Source organism: Orcinus orca, chromosome 11 (genome assembly GCF_937001465.1).
Source record: "Orcinus orca chromosome 11, mOrcOrc1.1, whole genome shotgun sequence".
Classification (NCBI taxonomy): Eukaryota; Metazoa; Chordata; class Mammalia; order Artiodactyla; family Delphinidae; genus Orcinus; species Orcinus orca.
The window spans coordinates 8,681,128-8,691,853 of NC_064569.1; the positions used below are offsets into that span (position 1 = coordinate 8,681,128).

General features: G+C 39.5%; 1 non-coding gene across 1 annotated transcript; it reads left to right on the top strand.

Moving 5' to 3' along the window:
* Window positions 1-8,531: 8,531 nt before the first annotated feature.
* TRNAW-CCA (transfer RNA tryptophan (anticodon CCA)) lies at window positions 8,532-8,604 on the top strand. Its single transcript has one exon. It is a non-coding gene; the product is annotated as a tRNA-Trp (tRNA).
* The last annotated feature ends 2,122 nt before the right edge of the window (window positions 8,605-10,726 follow it).

Sequence of the window (10,726 nt, forward strand, 5' to 3'; positions counted from 1 at the left end):
TTAGCATCCATGTGTTTATGTTTTTTACATTTTTTTCCCCTGTAATTGATTTCTAATCTCATAGCAATGTGGTCGGAAAAGATGCTTGACATGATTTCAATTTTCTTAAATTTACCGAGGCTTGATTTGTGATCCAAGATGTCATCAATCCTGGAGAATATTCCACGTGCACTTGAGAAGAAAGTGTAATCTGCTGTTTTTGGATGTAATGTCCTATAAATATCAATTAAATCTACCTGGTCTATTGTGTCACTTGAAACTTTTGTTTCCTTATTAATTTTCTGTCTGGATGATCTGTCCATTGGTGTAAGTGAGGTGTTAAAGTCCCCCACTGTTATTGTGTTACTGCCAATTTCCTCTTTTAGAGCTGTTAGCAGTTGCCTTATGTATTGAGGTGTTCCTACGTTTGGGGCATATATATTTATAATTACTATATCTTCTTCTCAGATTGATACCTTGATTATTATGTAGTGTCTCTCCTTGTCTCTTGTAACATTCTTTATTTTAAATTCTTTTATCTGATATGAGTATTGCTACTCTGGCTTTCTTTTGATTTGCATGGACTATCTTTTTCCATCCCCTCACTTTCAGTCTGTATGTGTCCCTAGGTCTGAAGTGGGTCTCTTGTAGACAGCATATATATGGGTCTTGTTTTTTATATCCATTCAGTGAGCCTGTGTCTTTTGGTTGGAGCATTTAATCCATTCACATTTAAGGTAATTATCGCTATGTATGTTCCTATTACCATTTTCTTAATTGTTATGGGCTTGTTTTTTAGGTCCTTTTCTTCTCTTGTGTCTCCCACTTAGAGAAGTTCCTTAAGCATTTGCTGTAGAGCTGGTTTGGTGGTGCTGAATTCTCTTAGCTTTTGCTTGTCTGTAAAGCTTTTGATTTCTCCGTCAAATCTGAATGAGATCCTTGCAGGGTAGACTAATGTTGGTTGTAGGTTCTTCCCTTTCATTACTTTAAATATCTCGTGCCACTCCCTTCTGGCTTGTAGAGTTTCTGCTGAGAATTCACCTGTTAACCTTATGGGAGTTTCCTTTTATGTTATTTGTCGTTTTTCCCTTGTTGCTTTCAATAAATTTTCTTTGTCTTTAATTTTTGTCAATTTGATTACTATGTGTCTCAGCATGTTTCTCCTTGGGTTTATCCTGCCTGGAACTCTCTGTGCTTCCTGGACTTGGGTGGCTATTTCCTTTCGCATGTTAGGGAAGTTTTTGACTATAATCTCTTCAAATATTTCCTTGGGTCCTTTTTCTCTCTCTTCTCCTTCTGGGACCCCCATAAGGCGAATGTTGGTGTATTTAATGTTGTCCCAGATGTCTCTTAGGCTGTCTTCATTTCTTTTCATTCTTTTTTCTTTATTCTGTTCCGTGGCAGTGAGTTCCACCATTCTGTCTTCCAGGTCACTTATCCGTTCTTCTGCCTTAGTTATTCTGCTAGTGATTCCTTCTAGTGTATTTTTCATTTCAGTTATTGTATTGTTCATCTCTGTTTGTTTGTTCTTTAATTCTTCTAGTTCTTTATTAAACATTTCTTGCATCTTCTCGATCTTTGCCTCCATTCTTTTTCCGAGGTCCTGGATCATCTTCATTATCATTATTCTGAATTCTTTTTCTGGAAGGTTGCCTATCTCCACTTCATTTAGTTGTTTTTCTGGGGCTTTATCTTGTTCTTTCATCTGGTACAAAGTTCTCTGCCTTTCCATTTTGTCTGTCTTTTTGTGAATGTGGTTTTCCTTCTACAGGCTGCAGAATTGTAGTTCTTCTTGCTTCTCCTGTCTGCCCTCTGGTGGATAAGGCTATCTAAGAGGCTTGTGCAAGCTTCCTGATGGGAGGGACTGGTGGTAGGTAGAGCTGGGTGTTGGTCTGGTGGGCAGAGCTCAGTAAAACTTTAATCCACTTGTCTGCTGATGGGTGGGGCTGGGTTCCCTCCCTGTTGGTTTTTTGGTCTGAGGCGACCCAGCACTGCTGCCTCCCCGGCTCCTTGGTGGGGCTAATGGCGGTCTCTGGGAGGGCTCATGCCAAGGAGTACTTCCCAGAACTTCTGCTGCTATGGTCCTTGTCACCACGGTGAGCCACAGCCACGGCCCACCCCTGCAGGAGACCCTCCAACACTAGCAGTTAGGGACTGTTCGGTCTCCTATGGAGTCACTTCTCCCTCCCCTGGGTCCCGATGGGCACACTACATTGTGTGTGCCATCCAAGAGTGGAGTCCCTGTTTCCCCCAGTCCCGTCAAAGTCCTGCAGTCAAATCCCACTAGCCTTCAAAGTCTGATTCTCTAGGAATTCCTCCTCCCATTGCTGGACCCACAGGTTGGGAAGCCTGATGTGGGACTCAGAACCTTCACTCCAGTGGATAGACTTCTGTGGTATAAGTGTCCTCCAGTTTGTGAGTCACCCACCCAGCAGTTATGGGATTTGATTTTATTGTGATTGCACCCCTCCTACAGTCCCATTGTGGCTTCTCCTTTGTCTTTGGATGTGGGGTATCTTTTTTGGTGAGTTCCAGAGTCTTACTGTTGATGATTGTTCAGCAGTTGTGGTTCTGGTGCTCTCACAAAAGGGAGTAAGCACACGTCCGTCTACTCTGCCATCTTGAACTAATCCTCTCTCATGGCTGCAATTTAAAAATTAAAACTATAAGATCTCTGGGACTTTCCTGGTGGCACAGTGGTTAAGAATCCACCTGCCGGGAAGATCCCACATGCCACGGAGCAGCTGGGCCCGTGAGCCATGGTCGCTGAGCCTGCGCGTCCAGAGCCTGTGCTCCGCAATGGGAGAGGTCACAACAGTGAGAGGCCCGCGTACTGCAAAAAAAAAAAAAAAAAATTCCACCTGCCAATGCAGAGGACATGGGTTTGAGCCCTGGTCCAGGAAGATCCCACATGCTGCGGAGCAACTAAGCCTGTGTGCACAACTATTGAGCCTGTGCTCTAGAGCCCGCGAGCCACAACTACTGAAGCCATGCGCCTAGGGCCCATGATCTGCAACAAGAGAAGCCACTGCAATGAGAAGCCTATGCACTGCAACAAAGAGCAGCCCCCGTTCACCGCAGTGATAGAAAGCCTGTGCGTAGCAATGAAGACCTGATACAGACAAAAATAAATAATAAATAAATTAATTTAAAAAAACTATAAGATCTCTGTATCTGTCTGTATGTTTATGTATATTTATATACATATGGACAGATGTGTGATTTTTCTACCTGTAGAGGGTATTGCCAAAATTAATTTGTAAAAGAGCTCTATTTAATTAGCTTGATGAAAAATAAGTGCTTATACAAATCAAGTACTCGCTCAGAAATATAGAAACTAACCCAAAAGTGTTTCAAGTTCAAGTGATATAGGATAATCTTCAATAAATAAAAGCTACTTGAAGCTTTGTTGGTTTAGTTAAAACGAACATGTCTTCAGAGCTATTCACATTAAATATAATGCAAACATACAACTTTTATTCTACCTAGGTTTACTAAAAGTCAAATAAGCTCATGTTACCACTGTTCCAGAATCTGTCAGCAAGAAAAATAACTTAAGAAGATGGTTAGTTGTTTAATGTCCTGTGAAATTTTCATGAGTAATCTAAACATAATTGTTTAAAAATAGTTTCCAAAACTTTTTGTTAGCTTGAAACGTTAAAGTTAAGTTAAATGATGGATAGTCATTGAATATCTAGATCATTTCCAAATAAAATATAACACTGAAGTTTTAATAACTGAATATAAGTTCATCTACTTTTGGATTCTTTTTTTTTTTTCAGTATGCGGGCCTCTCACTGTTGTGGGCTCTCCCGTTGCGGAGCACAGGCTCCGGATGTGCAGCCTCAGCGGCCACGGCTCACAGGCCCAGCCACTCCGCGGCATGTGGGATCTTCCCAGACCGGGGCATGAACCCGTGTCCCCTGCATCGGCAGGCGTACTCTCAACCACTGTGCCACCAGGGAAGCCCTACTTTTGGATTCTTATTACAGAGGAATTAAAGATGTTTGAGTTTAATAGTAAACATGTCTTCTGCCACATTAAAAAGTTGACTGAGAAAGACTGTACTTCTAGAAATTACTGAGCATTTATAAATTTGCCAGTGCACAGAACGCTGGTGTAACAACCAGTGCATAATTGCTTACGTCTCAGTTTTCACTAGAAACTAAAGTTTCTAAGGGTTAAGAATTCTATTCAATACATTTAATTAAAAACTCCAGAAGTAATAAGAGTGAAAGAAAACAACTGTGTATAAAAAGTAGGTAAGGAAAGTAGAATTTTTTATAGATTCTTATTTTATTCAAGGAGTTATACTGCATTACTGTCATTAATTATTATTTTTTTAACATCTTTATTGGAATATAATTGCTTTACAATGGTGTGTTAGTTTCTGCTGTATAACAAATTGAGTCAGCTATACGTATACATATATCCCATAACTCCTCCCTCTTGTGTCTCCCTCCCGCCCTCCTATCCCACCCCACTAGGTGGCCACAAAGCACTGAGCTGATCTCCCTGTGCTATGCGGCTGCTTCCCACTAGCTATCTACCTTACGTTTGGTAGTGTATATATGTCCATGCCACTCTCTCACTTCATCCCAGCTTACCCTTCCCCCTCCCCATGTCCTCAAGTCCATTCTCTATGTTTGCATCTTTATTCCTGTCCTGCCCCTAGGTTCTTCAGAACCATTTTAATTTCTTTTTTAGATTCTACATATATGTGTTAGCATACGGTATTTGTTTTTCTCTTTCTGACTTACTTCACTCTGTATGACAGACTCTAGGTCCATCCACCTCACTATAAATAACTCAATTTCATTTCTTTTTATGGCTGAGGAATATTCCATTGTATATATGTGCCACATCTTTATCCATTCATCTGTCTGTGGACACTTAGGTTGCTTCCATGTCCTGGCTATTGTAAACAGAGCTGCAATGAACATTGTGGTACATGACTCTTTTTGAATTATGGTTCTCTCAGGGTATATGCCCAGTAGTGGGATTGCTGAGTCCTATGGTAGTTCTAAGAATATGTTTTTAGGATAAGGAAAGGTATGAAGAACATACTTTTGTTAAGAGGAAAAGAAAGTAATTTTGTCCAGAAGTGGAATGACTGGCTGATGAAGAATGAGTAAGGACAAATTTAAGACAAAACCTGAAGGGATACAAAAATCCTGGTAGAAGTTTTGTGGAAAAGGAATCCTGGAAATGAATTTTATGTGTGGTCAAGCTGGCTATGATTGGAATTATATATTTAAAGAATGAGCCTTAATATCAAAAGTACACGGGTGCAGAATTAGAATATGTTTTTGTTTCTGTTAAAAAGACAGTTTTATTGGACTGTTAGTCTGCTCTTGATAGGAGACGGCGAAAGCTTTTTGTTTTTGTTTTGTTGCCTTCTGGGTAATCTGCCGGGAAAGCAAAGATTTTGTGTCTTACCAAAATAATTACCTGTGCTTCATGTTGTCTTTATTAGATCTTTGATTACCTAGGAGAACTGAGTCTTCTCAATAGTAAAAGAACTAAATTTTGTTCACAACAATGTAACCTTCCGTATTTGCCTTTAATATCTTCTATTGTCACTCCTGCTAAATAAGCATTATTTCATAATGACTTGTGATCCTATTTAATCAAATGTTCAAACCTTTTGACATTTTTTACAACTTCCCAGATCAAATATAAATGGAGTCTTTTTGACCTCAAACTAACTTTGAGATTTCCCAGAGGGCCCCTGGAAATTCCCAAAAGATTTGTCTCTCGCCTTATAAAGGAGATGTTAAACTAATTAGGTTTATTTGGCATGTTAAATTACATGGGAAACATTGTCAAATAAGAAGTGATAATAAACCTTCTTAGGTTATATATATATGGATATAAGTTTACTGATATAGGTATTCCAGAAATTGAAGTTCAGAGAAATTTATCAATACCCTCATTATCCAATTATTATCTTAAATTGTTGTATGCCACAAAAATAACTGAATTTCCTTATCAAATGAACTCTTATCAGACCTTGAACCACAGCCATTTTAGAAATCTTTGTGGGACTTCCCTGGTGGCGCAGTGGTTAAGAATCCACCTACCAATGCAGGGGACATGGGTTTAAGCCCTGGTCCGGGAAGATCCCACGTGCTGTGGAGCAACTAAGCCCATGCACCACAACTACTGAGCCTGTGCTCTAGAGCCCACGAGCCACAGCTACTGAGCCTGCGTGCCACAACTACTGAAGCCCAAGCTCCTAGAGCCTGTGTTCCGCAACAAGAGAAGCCACCGCAATGAGAAAAAGCCCATGCACCACAACAAAGAGTAGTCCCTGCTTGCCGCAACTAGAGAAAGCCCGCGCACAGCAACGAAGACCCAAGACAGCCAAAAATAAATAAATAAATAAACTAATTAAAAAAAAAAGGAGGCTAAAGAGACATGACAATGAAATACAGCACTAGACTGGTTATGTGTGCTAGAGGGGGCAAAAAATGCTGTAAAACACACTGTTGGTTTAATTCACGACACTGGAATTCGGACAGTAGATTAGATAAGTACTGTGTCAGTGTTAGATGTCCTGAAGTTGAAAACTGGGCTGTCGTTATGTAAGAGACTGTCGTGATTCTTAGGAAAGACACACTGAAAAGTTTAGGGGTAAAAGGCCATGATGGGTGTAACTTACCCTCTAACGGTTCAGGCAAAAAGAGAGACAGTGACAAAGCAAATGGGGTAAAATGTTATTAGGCAAACCTGAGTAAAGGTATGTGGATTCTTTTTGCATTATTCTTATAGTTGCAGCCTTTCTGAATGTTTGAAATTGTCTCCTTAAAAAAAGTTAAAATAATTTTTAAGACATGCTTTTTATCCTTTCTGGCTTTTTATATACATTTACAATGTTTGTATATGTATACCATACACTCAAATATACTTTTCTGTCATTACAAATCAAATATAGATTTTAAAATTTATTCAACTATCAACTGCTATGGAAGAAAATCACGGAGATAGGCACAACTGAAGAGGGCTTGGAGCAGAAGGAGAAGGCCTAGAAGCAGACCCTGTGGCACCTTTATAATTGATTATGATTATTACGGTCATGGGGCAGGGTGGGGAAGGGATCAAAATGACATTGATGAAGAGAAGAGCCTGATATGAATATCTTACCACACCTAAGCACCCAAATTAAAATCTACAACACACTATAGACAATATATATGGGCCATTATACATCTGACATATTGTGTCACTTATCCATCTTACTATGTGTCAGCGTTATAATCTGTGTAACAACTCACATATTGTGGAGATTTAATAAAAGTAAGCAATTCCAAGATCACTAAGAAAATAACATTATTTTATTAATGCTTGCTGGCTGATTACAATGTTCATGACCAAAAGGCAAAAGAGATTCTAGATTCTGTTTATAAGAAAGACTTTGCGGGCTTCCCTGGTGGCACAGTGGTTGAGAGTCCGCCTGCCGATGCAGGGGACGCGTGTTCGTGCCCCAGTCCGGGAGGATCCCACATGCCGCGGAGCGGCTGGGCCCGTGAGCCATGGCCGCTGAGCCTGCGCGTCCGGAGCCTGTACTCCACAACGGGAGAGGCCACAACAGTGAGAGGCCCGCGTACCGTAAAAAAAGAAAGAAAGACTTTGCATTGTCAGTCCTTCAGAAAATAACCTGTAAACTGAGACCTCTCCTTCCAATCTGTAAAATCCATGACAATGCTGACCCATTTCTCAGTATTGCTCCGAGAGCAGCTTGTAAATGAGTGTAAAAGACTTCAACAACTTAGGAGTACCTTATAAAACTAAATTAATAATGACAGGGTGTCTCTGCTCCACACGGCACAGTAGTCTCTGAATGTCAAGTGTGGAGTAAAGGGGTGTTCTGAAGACCCACCTACCAGAGACAATAAAGAGCTTTATGCAACATTGTATGTGAACATTGTGACAGTAAAGATGTAAGTTACTGTTATTATTTAGGGACATAATTGCTGGAGCAACTGTACAATGTATCTAAGCAGAATCAAAGGAATAATGCAAAAAAAAATCAAAACAGCTATTCAAAGGCAGGTGATCAAATAGCCCAGTAAGGTTGTTATCATTTATATCATTGACAATAGCATACAGACTAGTTTATGACGTAAAACAGACTCCTTTGCACTGCATAGTCAGAGAGGATGAAGAGCAACTATGCTGTAGAAGTACAGGGTCAGATTTTGCCCCACTGGGAGCAGACTCTAATAGCAGATAGACTAAAGAGTTACTCAAGCAATGTCGGAAAAACCTGGAGACTAGATTATGAAAAATAAAATTTCCTCACATCTTAGTTTTCCCTAATTAGGTCTGCCAACAAGGTCTTGATTAAGATATAAAAAATTAAGATATAAAAGTAGTGAACATGACTTAGAGAGAGGAAAGTTAAGGGCAAGGTATGCAAAATCAACTAAATGAGGAAATTATTCTCACATAAGAACATCTGGTTCATAACTGCAGCCAGGGAACTTGGGAAGAGAATGATAAGGGGGATTAGACAACTCATCTTTGTAGAAAGGCAAGCATTTGGGACTTCCCTGGTGGTCCAATGGTTAAGACGCCACGCTTCCACTGCAGGGGGCCCAGGTTCGATCCCTGGTCAGGGAAGATCTCACACGTCACATATTTTTTATAAAATAAAATTTTAAAAGTTTAAGACATCTCTGGGAAATACAGGTGGAGATATTAAAAAAAAAAAGAGAAGCATTTGGTCTCAAGCTGTTGGGGGTTTGCTTTGACTTTTTGCCTAAGTGACTTGGGATTCTGTTTTCTTGTTTGTGAAGTGGGAATGATGATGGTGATGATGATGATGACAACTCAAAGGGCTCTTATGAGGATTAGACAAGCTAATGCACCTAGTTGAGTGCCTTGCACATAATAGGACTCTAATATATGGTGGCTATTATTTTTGAATGCCTACTATGTGCTAGACATTTTAATATATGTTACCTGATAGTGTTCTCAACATCACTTTTAATAGGTATTATGAAAACCAGTATACCAGATTGCATACTTGGTAAATGGCAGATCTAGGTCTTAAACTCTGGAGAGCCTCACAACAAAATCTGTAATGATTCCATTATACCATGATCCTTCACAAACATGTGACAATCTGAACACATATTTCTTTGTCTTTCATTTTGTCTAGTACTAGCCTTGACTACAGCTTTTGAGCTTTCATTCATCTTTGAGAGTTTATGAAATGTCATTTGTGAACGTGTCTATAGATTTAACTCTCCCAACCACCGTTATCTACATCTGCAATTGGGATAAACCAGGACCCTGAGAAGTAAGCCAGTAAAATATTTTGCTGTTTTTTTGGTTTGCTTACAGTTTTTGGTGCCTTTGGTTGTGTTTGGTGTAACTCTGCATGAACCCAGAAAAATATTAGTTAGAGATGGGTCTTCTGTTCTGAGCTTAGAACAAGAGTTCTTCAAGTTCTCAAAGCTTCTTGCCATCAGTCTTGGCAATAAATTTTTGGATTTGACACCAAAAGCAAAGGCAAAAATAAATCAGTGGGACTACACTGAACTAAAAAGCTTCTGCACAGCAAAAGAAACCATCAAAATTAAAAGGCAACCTACGGAAGAGAAAACAGAAAAGAAGAGTGGTTGACAGGGGCTGGGCATGGGGGGAATAGGGAGAGGTTGGTAAAAAGGTGCAAGCTTTCAGCTATAACTGAATAAGGTCTGAGGATCTAATGCGTAACATGGTGACTATAGTGACAACACCTATATCAGATGGTTGAAATTTGCTAAGGGAGGAAAACTTACATGTTCTCACATACACCAAAAACTATGTGAGAAAGAAAGTAAGGAAGGGAAAGAGGGAGGGAGGGAGGGAGGGAGGAAGGAAGGAAGGAAGGAAGGAAGGAAGGAAGGAGGAAGGAGGCAAGGAAGGAAGAAGGGAGGGAGGGAGGGAGGAAGGAAAGGAGAAAGAAAAGGAGGAAAGAAAGAAAGAAACAGAAAGAAAAGAAGGGAGGAAGGAAGGAAGAAGAAATGGTTCTTCTGTCCTGAGTTTAGAGCAGGAGGTTTCAAAGCGCAATCCCTAAACCAGCAGCATCAATGCCATCTGGGAACTTTTAGAAATGCAAATTATAAATTATCAGACCATAGACAGACCTAGAGAATCGGGAACTGGAGGAGGAGGGACAGGCAGCAATTCTTGTTTTAACAAGACCTCCAGGCAATTCTGAAGTGCATTACAGTTTGAAAATCACTGATGTAGAGTATAAACAGCATTTAAATTAGCTTTTGATAATAGCGCACATTTGTAACGTATTGATAACTTTTACATTCTCTTTTGCTAAACAGACTAAATGTTGGTTGTTAAAACTTAAGGTTGTCACTTAAAAATTTTTTTTCACTGACTTGGTTCTAATCAGGATATTAAATATCCTTGCTAGATCCACTTTACTATTTGAGGATCATTCTCCAGAAAAGATGTGTTTGCTGTAAACGACAACCTATTTCAGTGACTCCACCCTTCGTCAGAAGTCTTTCTGTATGTCAAATTTAAATTACTCTTTTGTCATTTTAAGTGTATTGCTACTTGATCTATCATCAAAATACATCTTAATTTTTCCAATCCATTTTTAAATGGGCAGGCTGAGGTATAGATATTGTAAGTGAAAATTTTCAAATTTTGATCTAACTTTAAATATCCTGAAAAATTATCAAAATCTGTATCCCAAATAATGGTTTGATAGTTATCACCATTAGCATAGGGG